Genomic DNA, 16,175 nt, shown 5'->3' with positions numbered 1-16,175 from the left:
GGCTCAACAGGCTAATCCTCCACCTTGCGGCACCAGCACACCAGGTTCTAGTCCCTGTCGGGGTGCCGGATTCTGTCCTGGTTGCCCCTCTTCCAGGCCAGCTCTCTGCTGTGGCCAGGGAGTACAGTGGAGGATGGCCCAAGTTCTTGGGCCCTGCACCCCATGGGAGACCAGGAGAAGCACCTGGCTCCTGCCTTCGGATCAGCGCGGTGCGACGGCCGCAGCGTGCCGGCCATGGCGGCCATTGGAGGATGAACCAATGGCAAAGGAAGACCTTTCTCTCTGTCTCTCTCTCTCACTGTCCACTCTGCCTGTCAAAAAAAATAAATAAATAAATAAAAATAAAGAAAAATTAAAAAAAATTGTTCAAAACTGAATCCATTAACACTGACATAATCTTTGTTTAAAGTTTTATTTATTAATTTGTTTTTTTCCTTTTCAACTTTTATTTAATAAATATAAATTTCCAAAGTACAGCTTTTGAATTATAGCAACTTTCCCGCCATAACCTCCCTCCCACCCCCAATCATCCCATCTCCCACTCCCTCTCCCATCCCATTCTTCATCATGATTCATTTTCAATTTTCTTTATATACAGAAGATCAATTTAGTATATACTAAGTAAAGATTTCAACAGTTTGCACCCACACAGATACACAAAGTAAAGATTACTGTTTGAGTAGTATTTTTACCAATAATTCTCATAGTACAACACATTAAGGGCAGAGGTCCTACATGGGGAGCAGATGTACAGTGACTCCTGTTGTTGATTTAACAATTGACATTCTTATTTATGATGTCAGTCATCACCTGAGCCTCTTGTCATGAGCTGCCAAGGCTATGGAAGACTCTTGAGTCCACCAACTCCAATCTTATTTAGACAAGGCCATAATCAAAGTGGAAGTTCTTTCCTCCCTTCAGAAAAAGGTACCTTCTCCTTGATGGCCCATTCTTTCCACTGGGATCTCACTCACAGAGATCTTTCATTTAGGTCATTTTTTTTTTTTTTTGCCAGAGTGTCTTGGCTTTCCATGCCTGTGAAACTCTCATGGGCTTTTTAGCCTGATCTGAATGTCTTAAGGGCTGATTCTGAGGCCAGAGTGCTGTTTAGGGCTTTTGCCATTCTGTGAGTCTGCTGTGTATCCTGCTTCCCATGTAGGATCATTCTCTCCTTTTTAATTCTATCAGTATTAGCAGACACTGGTCTTATTTATGTAATCCCTTTGATTCTTAATCCTATCTTTTTGATCAATTATGAACTGAAACTGATCACTTTAACAAGTAAGATTGTATTGGTACATGCCACCTTAATGGGATTGAATTGGAATCCCCTGGCATGTTTCTAGCTCTATCATTGGGGGTAAGTCTGAGTGAGCATGGGCCAAACTGTACATCTCCTCCTCTCTTATTCCCACTCTTACATTTAACAGGGATCACTTTTCGGTTAAATTTAAATGACTAAGAATAATTGTGTGATAATTACAGAGTTCAACCAATAGTATTAAGTAGACCAAAAAAAACCACTAAAATGAATAAAATAGTAAGTTGTTCCTCGACAGTCAGGACAAGGGCTGATCAAGTCATTGTTTCTCATAGTGTCCATTTCACTTTAACAGGTTTCCTTTTAGGTGCTCAGTTGGTTGTCACTAATCAGGGAGAACATATGATATATTTGTCCCTTTGGGATTGGCTTATTTCACTTAGCATGATGTTTTCCACATTCCTCCATTTTGTTTCAAATGACCGGGTTTCATTTTTTGTACTGCTGTATAGTATTCTATAGAGTACATGTCCCATGATTTCTTTATCTAGTCTTCTGTTGTTGGGCATTTAGGTTGATTCCAGGTCTTAGCTATTGTGAATTGAGCTGCAATAAACAGTGAGGTATAGCTCTTTTATTAGCCAATTTAATTTCTTTGGGTAAATTCTAAGGAGTGGGATGGCTGGGTTGTATGATAGGGCTATATTCAGGTTTCTGAGGAATCTCCAAACTGACTTCCATAGTGGATTTACCTGTTTGCATTCCCATGAACAATGGGATCATGTCCCTTTTTCCCCACATCCTCGCCAGCATCTGCTGTTGGCAGATTTCTGTATGTGAGCCATTGTAACCAGGGTGAGGTGAAACTTCATTGTGGTTTTGATTTGAATTTCCCTGGTTGCTAGTGATCCTGAACAGTTTTTCATGTTTCTGTTGGCCATTTGGATTTCCTCTTTTGAAAAATGTCTATTGAGGTCCTTGGCCCAACTCTTAAGTAGGTTGTTTGTTTTGTGGTTGTGGAGTTTCTTGATCTCTTTGTAGAGTCTGTTTATTAATCCTTTGCAAATATTTTTCCTATTCTGTTGGTTGCCTCTTCACTTCCTAACTGTTTGTTTTGCAGTACAGAAACTTTTCAATTTGATGTAATCCCAAATATTAATTTTGGCTTTGACTGCCTGTGCCTCCAGGGTCTTTTCCAAGAAGTCTTTGCCTGTGCCTATATCTTGCAGGGTTTCTCCAGTGTTCTCTAATAATTTGATGGTGTCAGGTCATAGATTTAGATCTTTAATCCATGTTGAGTGGATTTTTTTGTAAGTTGTAAGGTAGACATCTTGCTTCATGCTTCTGCATGTGGAGATCCCATTTTCCCAGCACCATTTGTTGAATAGACTGTCCTTGCACCAAGAATTGGTTTTAGATCCTTGATCAAATATAAGTTGGCTGTAGATGTTTGGATTGACTTCTGGTGTTTCTATTCTGTTCCATTGGCCTATCCATCTGTTTCTGTACCAGTACCATGCTGTTTTGATTAAAAGTGCCCTGTAGTATGTCTTGAAATTTGTTTTTGTGATTCCTCTGGCTTTGTTTTTGTGGTACAAGATTGCTTTAGCTATTCGAAGTCTCCTGTGTCTCCATATGAATTTCAGCATCATTTTTTCCAGGTCTGAGAAGAATATCTTTGGTATTTTGATTGGTATTACATTGAACATTTAAATTGCTTTTGGGAGAATGGACATTTTGATGATATTGATTCTTCCAATCCATGAGCATGGAAGATTTTTCCTTTTTTTGGTATCCCCTTCTATTTCTTTAAGATTTTGTAATTCTCATTGTAGTGATCTTTAACAACCTTGGTTAAGTTTATTCCAAGGTATTTGATTGTTTTTGTGGCTATTGTGAATGGGATTGATCTTAGAAGTTCTTTCTCAGCCCTGGAATTGCCTGTGTATACAAAAGCTGTTGATTGGCCAGCGCCATGTCTCACTAGGCTAATCCTCCGCCTGCTGCACTGGCACACCAAGTTCTAGTCCCGGTTGGGGTGCCAGATTCTGTCCCGGTCGCTCCTCTTCCTGTCCAGCTCTCTGCTGTGGCCCGGGAGTGCAGAGGAGGATGGCCCAAGTGCTTGGGCCCTGTGCCCGCATGGGAGACCAGGAGAAGCACCTGGCTCCAGGCTTTGGATCAGCGCAGCCCGCTGGCCACAGAGGGCATTGGAGGGTGAACCAACGGAAAAGGAAGACCTTTCTCTCTGTCTCTCTCTCTCTCTCAGTGTCCACTCTGCCTGTCAAAAAAAATTTTTAAAAAATAAAAAAACAAAGGCTGTTGATTTTTGTGCATTGATTTTATATCCTGCTACTTTGCCAAACTCTTCTATGAGTTCCAATGGCCTCTTTGCAGAGTTCTTTGGATCCTCTAAATAAAGAGTCATGTCATTGGAAAGAGGGATAGTTTGAGTTCTTCCTTCCTAATTTGTATCCCGTTGATTTCTTTTTCTTGCCTAATGGCTCTGGCTAAAACTTCCAGTACTATATTGAATAGCAGAGGTAAAGTTGGCATCCCTGTCTGGTACCAGATCTCAGTGGAAATGCTTCCAACTTATATCCATTCAATAGGATGCTGGCCATGGGTTTTTCATAAATTGCTTTGATTGTATTGAGGAATGTTCCTTCCATACCCAATTTGCTTAGAGCTTTCATCATGAAAGGGTGTTGTACTTTATCAAATGTTTTCTCTGCATCTATTGAAATAATCATATGGTTTTTCTTTTGCAGTTTGTTAATGTTGTGTTTCACATTGATTGTTTGGTGAACACTGAACCATCCTTGCATACCAGGGATAAATCCAACTTGGTCTGGGTGGACGATCTTTCTGATGTGTTGTTGCATTCTATTGGCGAGAATTTTATTGAGGATTTTTGCGTCTATGTTCATCAGGGAAATTGATCTGTAATTTCTTTCTCTGTTGCAACTTTTCCAGATTTAGGAATTAATGTGATGCTGGCTTCATAGAAAGAATTTGGGAGGATTCCATCTTTTTCGATTGTTCTGAATAGTATGAGAAGAATTGGAGTTAGTTCTTCTTCAAAGGTCTGGTAGACTTCAGCAGTGAATCCATCTGGTCCTGGGCTTTTCTTTGTTGGGAAGGCCTTTATTACTGATTCAATTTCTGTATCAGTTATCAGTATGTTTAGTTTTTCTGTGTCTTCCTGGTTCAATTTAGGTAGGTTTCATGTGTCCAGGAATCTATCCATTTCTCATAAATTTCCCTGTTTGCTTGCATTCAATTCTTTGTAGTAATTTCTGATGACTCTTTATTTATGTGGTGTCTGTTTTATTAATTTGGGTCTTTTCTTTTTTAGTTAGTTGGGCCAGTGGGGTGTCAATTTTGTTTATTTTTTCAAAAAACCAGCTCTTTGGCTGATCTTTTGTAGTTTTTTTTTTTTTTTGGATTCAATCCTGTTGATTTCTTCTCTGATTTTAATTATTTCTCTTCTCCTACTAGATTTGGGTCTGGTTTGCTGCAGTTTTTCTAGATTCTTGAGATGCATTGATAGCTCATTTATTTGGTGCCTTTCCAATTTCTTGATGTAGGCTTCTATTGCTATAAACTTTCCTCTTAACGCTGCTTTTGCTGTATCCCATAAGTTTTGATACGTTGTGCTGTTATCCTCCTTTACTTCCAGAAAGTTTTTGATTTCTCTTTAGATTTCTTCTATGACCCAGTGTTCATTCAGGAGCATGTTGTTCAGTCTCCATGTGTTTGCATATGTTCTAGGGATTCCTGAATTGCTAATTTCCAGCTTCATTCCACTGTGGTATGAGAAGCTGCATGGTATGATTCTAATTCTTTTAAATTTGCTGAGACTTGCTTTATGGCCTAGTATGTGGTCAATCCTAGAGTAGGTTCCATGTACTGCTAAGAAAAATATGTATTCTTTTTGTGTAGGATTAAAAGTTCTGTAGATATCTGTTAGATCCATTTGGACTGTAGTGTCGATTAAATCTGCAGTTTCCTTGTTGATCTTCTGTCTGGTTGATCTGTCTATTGCTGACAGTGGAATATTGAAGTCCTCCAATACTATTGTATTGGAGAACACTGACATAACTAATATGTATTTTGGATGTTTTTTAAAGTTAATTTTAAATTTATATCTTACTTTTTTCATTGGTGATAATTGTATTATAGAAGGCCTATGGTGCAGCAGATTAAACCCATTTGGGATGCCCATATCCCATATCAGAATGTCCAGGATTGAGTTCTGCCTCTGTTTCTGATCCATCTTCCTGTAAATGTACACTCTGTGAAGTAGCAGATGATTATCCCAATACTTGCATCCCTGCCACCCACATTGGAGATGCAGAAGGAGTTCTTGGCTCAGCTCCAGCTGTTATGGGCACTTGGGAGTAAGTAAGCCAGTAGATGAAGAAAAAATCTCTCTGTCTCTCTCACCCTTTCAAATATATAACAATAAATGAAGTTTTAAAAATTAATTATATAAGTATATTTGTGGGGTACAATTAAATCGGGCTATTTGACATGCATCATTGAAAGAGTGGATTTTAAAACTTTAAGAGCAAGCACTGAAAACACAAAGACTGAAGAAGAGCTGAATGGTTATTTATTTTATAAAAGGACACTCTGGCTCTTTATTATTCCATGAAGTGCAGAGATCTTCCAAGACAAGTTAGGTAAGATCTGTATGACCCAATTCAGGTATCCCCATTGGTGAGCTCATCCAGAACAGCAGCGGAGTGAGACTGAGGCCCCTTCATTGCCTCTTCACTCTCACCTCCAAAGAATGAACACCATTCTAAAATGCCTCACTTTTCTAATGAATTCTGTTATCAGTAAAATTCAAGGAAGCAGCAACTGCTTAACCTCCAAACAGGTATATCTGATATAAACTTTTTATTATTATGAATCGTATTTGTTAATCCTTTTGAAAAAATTTTCCAAAATTCATTTATAACAGAGATAAGTGTTCACTCACTCACCTCATTGACTCCCAAACTTTTCCACTCATCCAATCACTCACATTCATTAAATGCATAGTAATAGAGATCTTATATATGTTTTAGGCCCTGGAAATACAATTTTGATCAAAAATGACAAACTTGCAAGTCTGATATTCAGAATCCAACAAGCCAAATAATGAAAATGTGTGACAATGAAATGGAGCAACAGGACAACTAAGATACAAATAAAGAGGATTTCCTATCTATATGTGATAGTTAAAAAGGCTTCTTTAAGCTCTTGCTCTCATGATGTAGGAGCAAATTGAAAAAGAATTCATGTAGGAACTTTGCATCAGCAAGCTCTGCCTCAGCGCCTGTGTGGGAAAGTGGAGACAGACTGACTAGGGCAGCCAGGGTGTTGAAACAGCTCATGGATCAGATCCCTGTGTTTCCAAAGCTAATAAACACACCGTCAGATCCTTTGGCATCAGGAAGAATAAGAAATGGCTATCCATGGCACAGTCTGTGGGGAAAAGGCAGAAGAAATCCTGGAGAAAGGTCTGCACCTGCGGGAGCACTTTTTAAGAAAAGATAACTTCTCAGATGAAAACATAGATGGCTTGGACTTCTCTATGAGTTGCTGGGTAGGCCAGGTTTCAGCATCATTTTTTTAAAACTTTTATTTAGTAAATATAAATTTCCAAAGTACAGTTTATGGATTACAATGGCTTTTTCCCTCCCATAACTTCCCTCCCACAACTTCCCTCCCACCTGAACCCCTCTCATCTCCCACTCCCTCCCCCATTCCATTCATATCAAGAGTCATTTTCAATTATCTTTATATATAGAAGATCAATTTAGTATATATTAAGTAAAGATTTCATCAGTTTGCATCCACACAGAAACACAAAGTGTAAAATACTGTTTGAGTACTTGTTATAGCAAACTTCACATTGGACAACACATTAAGGATAGAGATCCCACATGAGAAGTAAGTACACAGTGACTACTGTTGCTGACTTAACAATTTGACACTCTTGTTTATGGCGTCAGTAATCTCCCTAGGCTCTAGTCATGAGTTGGCAAGGCTATGGAAGCCTCTTGAATTCAAGGACTTTGATCTTATTTAGACAAGGTCATAGTCAAAGTGGAAGTTCTCTCCTCCCTTCAGAGAAAGGTACCTCCTTCTTTGATGGCCCTGTTCTTTCCACTGGGATCTCACTCACAGAGATCTTTCATTTAGGACCTTTTTTTTTTTTTTCCCAGAGTGTCTTGGCTTTCCATGCCTAAAATACTCTCATGGGCTCTTTAGCCATATCCGAATGCCTTAAGGGCTGATTCTGAGGCCAGAGTGCTGTTTAGGACATCTGCCATTCTATGAGTCTGCTGTGTATCCCACTTCCTACGTTGGATCGTTCTCTCCCTTTTTTATTCAATCAGTTAGTATTCGCAGACACTAGTCTTGTTTGTTTAATCCCTTTGACTCTTGTACCTATCAGTGTGATCAATTGTGAACTGAAATAGATCACTTGGACTAGTGAGATGGCATTGGTATATGCAATCTTGATGGGATTGTACTGGAATCCCCTGGCACATTTCTAACTCTACCATTTGGGGCAAGTCCAATTGAGCATGTCCCAAATTGTACATCTCTTCCCTCTCTTATTCCCACTCTTATATTTAACAGAGATCACTTTTCAGTTAGATTTCAACACGTAAGAATAAATGTGTGTTGATTACAGAGTTCAACCAGTAGTATTAACTAGAACAAAAAAAAAACACTAAAAGGGATAAAGTATTAAATTGTCCATCAGCAGTCAGGACAAGGGCTGATCAAGTCACTGTTTCTCATAGTGTCCATTTCACTTCAACAGGTTTCCCCTTTGGTGCTCAGTTAGTTGTCGCTGATCGGGGAGAACACATGATATTTGTCCCTTTGGTACTGGCTTAATTCACTCAGCAGGATGTTTTCCAGATTCCTCCATTTTGTTGCAAATGACCGGGTTTCATAGTTTTTGACTGCTGTATAGTATTCTATAGAATACATGTTCCATAATTTCTTTTTTTTTTTACCTGTATTATTATTTTTTTAATTTGGGTATGTTTTATTCTGTCAGGGATATCAAATATGGTAATAGATGAACTGAAGGATAACGGGATGTTTTAAAAATAGACGTTGTTCCTCCTTCACAATGCTTTTTTTTTTATTTAATGAGCATAAATTTCCAAAGTACAGCTTATGGATCACAATAGCTTCCTCCCCTCCATAACTTCCCTCCCACCCAAAACGCTCCCCTCTCCCACTCCCTCTCCCTTTCCCCTTCACATCACGATTAATTTTCAATTACCTTTATATACAGAAGATCAATTTAGCGTATGTTAAGTAAAGATTTCCACATTTTGCTCCCACACAGAAACACAAAGTGTAAAATACTATTTGAGTACTAGTTATAGCATTAATTAAACACCTAAGAGTAATTGTGTATTAATTACAGAGTTCAACCAATAGTTTTAAGTAGAATATAAAATACATCTTTTGTATTGTTGTGGCTTCCCCCCGCCCCGACCTCCCTCCCGTGGCCCTCCCCTCACCCACTCCCTCTCCCATCCCACCCTTCATCACATTTCATTTTCAATTACCTTCATATACTGAAGATCAACTTAGTATATACTAAGCAGGGATTTCAACAGGTTGCACTCACACAACCGAACCAGGTATAGGGTATTGTTCGACTAGTAGTGTTGTTTTTGAGTTTCATAGTTAAACATATTAGGGACAGAGATCCTGCGTGGGGAGCATGAACCCAGTGACTCCCGTTGTTGATTTAACAATTGGCACTCTTATTTATGATGTCAGCAATCACCCGAGACTCTTGCTATGAGCTGTCTAGGCTATGGAAGCCCCTTGAGTTCACCAACTCTGAATTTGTTTAGTCAAGGCCATATCACAGTGGAGGTTCCTTCCTCCCTTCAGAGAAAGGCGCCTCTCTCCTTGATGGCCTGATCCTTCTGCTGGGGTGTTGTTCACCAGGATCCTTCATTTAGATTGTTTTTTGCCACCGTGTCATGGCTTTCCATGCCTGCGAGACTCTCAAGGACCTTTTAGTCAGATCCGAATGTCCCAAGGGTTGATTATGAGGCAGGAGTGCTGTTTTGGGCATTTGCCATTCTATGAGTCTGCTGTGTGTCCTGCTTCCCCCGCAGGATCATTCTCTCCCTTTTGATTCTATCTTTCATTATTTGCTTACACTGGTCTTATTTGTGTAATCTCTTTGACACTTACCCTATCTTTTTGATCAGTTGTGTATTTATATTTGTCACTTTACCAAGTGTGCTGGCATTGGTACCTGCCTCCTTGGTAAGGTTGAGTTGAAATCCCCTGGCACATTTCCAGTTCCACCATTGGAGGTAGGTCTGAGTGAGTATGCGCCGTCCTATATATCTTCTCCCTCTCTTATTCCCACGCCTATGTTTCACAGAGATCAATTTTCTGTTAATTTTTAAACGCTTAAGAATGGTTGTGCATTGACTGCAGAGTTCAACCAGTGGTCTTGTGTAGAGCAAACCAAGCAACAACAACAACAACAAAAATACTAAAGGAACAAAATAGTAAGTTGTTCCTCAACAGTCTAGACAAGGGCTGCTCATATCATTGTCTCTCATAGTGTCCATTTCACTTCAATGGGTATCATTTTAGGTGCTCATTTAGTTGCCATTGATCAGGGAGAACATGTAATATTTGTCCCTTTTGGACTGGCTTATTTCACTCAGCATGATGTTTTCCAGCTTCCTCCATTTTGTTGTAAATGCCTGGATTTCATTGTTTTTTTTTTTTTTTTTTTTTTTTTTTTTACTGCTGTATAGTGTTCCATAGAGTACATATCCCATAGTTTCTCTATTCAATCATCCGTTGATGGACATTTAGGTGATTCCATGTCTTAGCTATTGTGAATTGAGCTGCAACAAATATTTAGGTGCAAATGGCTTTTTTCACCCCTTTAATTCCATTTGGGTATATTCCAAGGAGTGGGATGGCTGGGTCCTGTGGTAGTGCTATATTCAGGTTTCTGAGTATTCTCCAGACTGTCTTCCATAGTGGCTTTACCAGTTTGCATTCCCACCAACAGTGGATTAGTATCCCTTTTTCTCCACATCCTCACCAGCATCTGTTGTTGGTTGATTTCTGTATGTAAGCCAATCTAACCGGAGTGAGGTGGTATCTCATTGTGGTTTTGATCTGCATTTCCCTGATGGCTAGGGATCCTGAGCATTTTTTCATGTGTCTGTTGGCCATTTGGATTTCCTCTTTTGAAAAATGTCTGTTAAGGTCCTTGGCCCATTTTTTTATTGGGTTGTTTGTTTTGATTCTGTGGTGTTTTTTGATCATTGTGTAGATTCTAGTTGTTAATCCTTTATCTGTTGTGTGGTTTGCGAATAACGTCTCCCATTCTGTTGGTTGCCTCTTCACTTTCCTGACTGTTTCCTTTGCTGTTAAGAAACTCTTCAATTTGAGGTAATCCCATTTGTTTATTTTATCTTTGATTACCCATGCCTGTGGGGTCTTCTCCAGGAATTCTTTGCCTATTCCAATATCTTGAAGGGTTTCCCCTATGCTCTCAATTAGTTTCATGGTGTCGTGTCGTATCTCTAGTTCTCTGATCATGTTGAGTGGATTTTTGTATAAGGTGTAAGGTAGGGGTCTTGCTTCATACTGCGACATGAGGACATCCAGTTTTCCCAGCACCATTTGTTGAAGAGGCTGTCCTTTTTCCAGGGGTTGGTTTTAGGTCCTTTGTCAAATATGAGTTGGTTATAGATGTTTGGATTGATCTCTGGTGTTTCTATTCTGTTCCATTGGTCTATCCATCTGTGTTTGTACCAGTACCAGGCTGTTTTGATTAAAACTGCCCTGTAGTATGCCTTGAAGTCTGGAATTGTGATGCCTCCGGCCTTGTTTTTATTGTAAAGGATTGCTTTAGCTATTCTGGGTCTCCTGTTTCTCCATATGAATTTCAGCATCGTTTTTTCTAGGTCTTTGAAGAATGACTTCGGTATTTTGGTTGGTATTGCATTGAACTTGTAAATTGCTTTTGGGGAATGGACATTTTGTGATATTGATTCTTCTAATCCATGAGTGTGGCAGGTTTTTCCATTTTTTTGTGTCGTCTTCTATTTCTTTCTTTAGTGTTTTGTAATTTTCATCATAGAGGTCTTTGACTTCCTTGGTTAAATTTATTCCAAGGTACTTTATTGTTTTTGTGGTTATCGTGAATGAGATTGATCTTAGTAGTTCTTCCTCGGCCCTGGCATTGTCTGTGTATACAAATGCTATTGATTTCTGAGCGTTGACTTTGTATCCTGCTACTTTACCAAACTCTTCTTTGAGTTCCAGTAGTCTCTTATAGGAGTTTATCGGGTCCCCTATATATAGTATCATGTCATCTGCAAACAGGGATAGTTTAACTTCCTCCTTTCCCATTTGTATCCCTTTAATTTCTTTTTCTTGCCTGATGGCTCTGGCTAACACTTCTAGGACTATATTGAATAGCAATGGTGAGAGTGGGCATCCCTGTCTGGTGCCAGTTTTCAATGGAAATGCCTCCAACTTTTGCCCATTCAATATGATGCTGGCCTTTGGTTTATCATAGACTGCCTTAATTGTGTTGAGGAATGTTCCTTCTAACCCCAATTTGCTTAGGGTTTTCATCATGAAAGGGTGTTGCATTTTGTCAAATGCTTTCTCTGCATCTATTGAGATAACCATATGATTTTTGTTTCTCAATTTATTAATGTGATATATTACATTGAGGGACTTTCGAATATTGAACCATCCCTGCATACCAGGGATAAATCCCACTTGGTCCAGGTGAATGATCTTTCTGATGTGTAGTTGGATTCGGTTTGCCAGAATTTTATTGAGTATTTTTGCATCTATGTTCATCAGGGAGATAGGTCTGTAGTTTTCTTTCTCTGTTGTGTCTCTTCTGGGCTTAGGAATTAAGGTGATCTTGGCTTCGTAGAAGGAATTTGGAAGGATTCCCTCTCTTGCAATCGTTTGGAATAATTTGAGAAGAACTGGGGTTAGTTGTTCTCTAAATGTCTGGTAAAATTCGGCAGTGAAGCCATCCTGTCCTGGGCTCTTCTTTTTCGGTAGTGTGTTTATTACTGATTCAATTTCTTCCATGGTTATGGGTCTGTTTAGATTTTCTATATCTTCCCGGCTCAGTTTAGGAAGGTTGTATTTGTCCAGGAATCTATCCATTTCTTCCAGGTTCCCCATTTGTTAGCATACATCTCTTTGTAGTAGTTTCTGATGATTCTTTTTATTTCTGTTGTGTCTGTTGTTACATTTCCATTACTATCTTTGATTTTACAGATTTGGGTCTTCTCTCTCCTTTTTTTGGTTAGTTGGGCCAATGGTGTGTCAATTTTGTTTATTTTCTCAAAGAACCAGCTCCTGGTTTTGTTGATCTTTTGTATTGTTTTTTTGGTTTCAATTCTGTTTATTTCTTCTCTGATCTTTAGTATTTCTTTCCTCCTTTTGGATTTGGGCTTGATTTGCTGCTGTTTTTCTAGATCCTTGAGGTGCATGGAGAGTTCATTTGTTTGGTTCCTTTCCAGCTTCTTGATGTAGGCACTAATTGCTATAAACTTTCCTCTTAGCACTGCTTTTGCTGTGTCCCACAGGTTTTGATAGGTTGTGTTATCATTTTCATTTGTTTCTAGAAATCTTTTGATTTCTCTTTTAATTTCTTCGATGACCCACTGTTCATTAAGGATCATGTTGTCCATTCTCCATATATTTGCATATGGTGTAGAGATTCTTGGGTTGTTGATTTCAAATTTCACTGCTCTATGGTCTGAGAAGCTGCATGGTACAGTTTCAATTTTTTTTGAATTTGTTGAGGCTCCCTTTATGGCCTAGTATATGGTCAATCCTGGAGAATGTTCCATGTACTGGGGAGAAATACGTGAACTCTGTGTCTGTGGGGTGGAAGGTTCTGAAGATATCTATTAGGTCTATTTGGTCTATGGCGTCAATTAGCTCAGTTGTTTCCTTGTCTGATATTAGGATGACCACACCAGCTCTTTTTTGATTTCCATTAGTTTGGAGTATTTTTTTCCATCCTTTCACTTTCAGTCTGCGTGCATTGTTGCTGATGAGGTGTGTCTCCTGAAGGCAGCATATAGATGGATTCTCTTTTTTGATACAATCAGCTAGTCTATGTCTCTTTGTCGTGGAATTAAGACCATTCACATTCAATGTGATTACTGTCAAGTACTGTCTTTTCCCCTTCATGTTTCCTGAAACGAGCTGTTTATGTATTTTGAACTTTGTGGGTTACTCTACAATCGCTTTTTTTTGCAGTGAAGTTCTTATTTTTGTATTTCTGTGTGCAGCACGTCTTTGAGCAAGTGTTGTAGGGTTGGACGCGTAGATACAAATTCTTTCAGTTTCTGTTTGTCGTGGAGGATCTTTATTTCCCCTTCATTCATAAATGATAGCTTTGCAGGATATAATATTCTAGGTTGGCACCATGGTGTTTTTTATATGGTCAATTGAGTTTTTCAGTTCTAGTATCTCATTCTGGCTTCTCTTTAGGATCTCTAATTCTTGGGCTTGTTTTTCATTCAGCTCTTGACACTGTTTCTCATTATTTCTAAGTATTCTGATTATTAATTTTCTGAAATCTTTTTCTGGCATGTTTTCAACGTCTTCTTCTTCTGCCTCTGTTATGGTTGGTTTAGCCTGCTCCATTGGCAAGTTTATATGTTCTTCTATATTCTTGTGGGTTTTTGTTTTGTTTTTTTGGCATACTGTCTGGGTGATTTTTCAGGTTGATTTCCCTCTACTATAGGCTGCTGTGAGTCTACCAATATCCAGTGTAAGCAGGCTGCTCTACACAGCCCGCACGTAAACAGACAGGATGGCTGCTCTCTGCCCACTGCAGCTTTGGATCCTGCCCTTTTTCCCTACCGGCAGGTGCTATTCAGTTTTTTTTTTTTCTTGTAACCTGAGTAGACGGGTGTCAGGACTTTGAGCTGCCCTCCCTCGAGCAAGAAGTGTCCTGTTGCTCAGCTCCACCTTTGGGCTCCGCCTCCGAAGGTTAGTGTGGAGGCAAAGACAGTTCTCCTTTAAGCCTGAATGTAAACAGACAAAATGGCTGCTTCCCGCCCACTGGAGCTCAGAGGAGGCGCCAAGAGATACTGGCTTACTCAGTCTCTCAATTAGTATCCCTGAATCGTGCACTCTCTCCGCAGGCGCCACTCACTCTGTTCTGTTTTCTATTTCCTCCCCCACTCAGTCATGTGTGTCTCAGAGTCTGTCCCAGGGTGTGTTGGGGGAGGGGCGGCGGCAGCTGTGCCGCAGTGCTGGGCAAGCGCCCCGTCTCACCTCGGCTTCCAGCGCTGGTGTGTACACACTTCTGCTGGTATCCTGAGTCTCAGGCGTCCACGTCCTCCTCGCATGTCCACCCTATCTCCCCAGTTTCAGGAAGGGCTTCTGGGACCTTAAAAACTACAAATTCTCACCCCTCTTTGAACCTTCCCTTAGTGGACCTTCGCTGTGCTCCCTCCCTCTCTATTCCGCCATCTTCTTCCTTACCTGTATTCTTGCAACCAGGATGCTTCAACTCCCTGGCGCAGGACCACGGGCCCACCCTTCCTGCCGGCGTCCACCACTGCCACTCGCCGCCCTGTACGGGGATCGGGGCTGGAGCCCCTGACAGCCGTCAGGTAACAGGACAAACCGAGGGAAAAGGGTAGAAAAGCTGGGCCTCGTGGAAAAAATGGCGCCCATAATTTCTTTATCTAGTCTACTGTTGATGAACATTTGGGTTGATTCCAGGTCTTAGCTATTGTGAATTGAGCTGTAATAAACATTAAGGTGCAGGCCACTTTTTTGTTTGCCAATTTAATATCCTTTGGGTAAATTCCAAGGAGTGGGATGGCTGGGTTGTATGGTAGGGTTATATTCAGGTTGCTGAGGAATCTCCAGACTGACTTCCACAGAGGCTTAACCAGCATCATTGACAAAAGCATGGTACAGGCTGCATTGGGACCAAACAGAATCAGCAAAGAGGAGCCAGTGCCATGGTTCCTGCAGAAGTGTAATGGGTCCATCCTTCCTGGCCAATAAATTCCAGTTTCTACCCAAAAGGCCAATAAAATGTTTTCAGTGGAATGGAATGAAAAAAAAAAAAAACAACAGAAAAATTTCTTTGAGGAGCTAGAAATGTTTGCTGTAAGCTAAAGTATGAAAAAGAGATATACATGTGAAGTATAAGAAGAAAAAAAAATCCAAGTGAAGACAAAGAATGTGCAAAGAAAAAATTTGGCGCTTTTCTAGAACAAAAAAGGGATTGGCCTTCACACCATCAGTCTGTCAGCCAGTCTGTCTTTCTCGAAAGCAGGTAAGGCTTTGAGGGCCTGGCTAGGACCTTCTGAACCCTCTCTGCTTCCGCATGTGGGGAACATGTTGTTTACAGTGCAGCCTCTATTACTCCTTTTGAATAATGGAAGAATTGAAGAAAGAGCTTCATGGGTCGTCTTAAATATTCTACATGTGAGTGTGATAATATTGCTAAGCAACACTGACTACTTTTCTGTCAGCCAGGACGCCTCTAAGAGATTTTTCTGGGCTATATGGAATGATCATTTGTCCAATTTAAGAAAATGAGCCTTTCAGAATCCCTAAAATCTTTCAAATGTGTTCTTGCCTGTGTGGCTTGATGACAAAGTTATCCCTTCTGGGATGTCCAAGCTTCTGTGTTTCTAAAACTTCAACTGTGCATCGTCAGCTTTCATGATTTTGCTACATTTGAGTTGTAGTTACATTGCTATTTATAACAGACAACTGTATGATAACTTGGCTCACTTGAAAAAATGTAAATATCTACCAGAGCCTATAGTAAGTAATAAGATCTATGGGATCATATCATATTCAATACTTTAACTATATT

General features: G+C 39.9%; 1 pseudogene; it reads left to right on the top strand.

The window, feature by feature from the left end:
* The first annotated feature begins 6,519 nt into the window (after window positions 1–6,519).
* LOC149126096 (large ribosomal subunit protein uL5-like) lies at window positions 6,520–15,327 on the top strand (annotated as a pseudogene).
* Window positions 15,328–16,175: the final 848 nt, after the last annotated feature.

Source organism: Oryctolagus cuniculus, chromosome 6, assembly GCF_051225735.1.
Source record: "Oryctolagus cuniculus isolate XC-2025 breed Fujian yellow rabbit chromosome 6, ASM5122573v1, whole genome shotgun sequence".
NCBI lineage: Eukaryota > Metazoa > Chordata > Mammalia > Lagomorpha > Leporidae > Oryctolagus > Oryctolagus cuniculus.
This window is presented reverse-complemented; position numbering and strand designations above follow the sequence as displayed.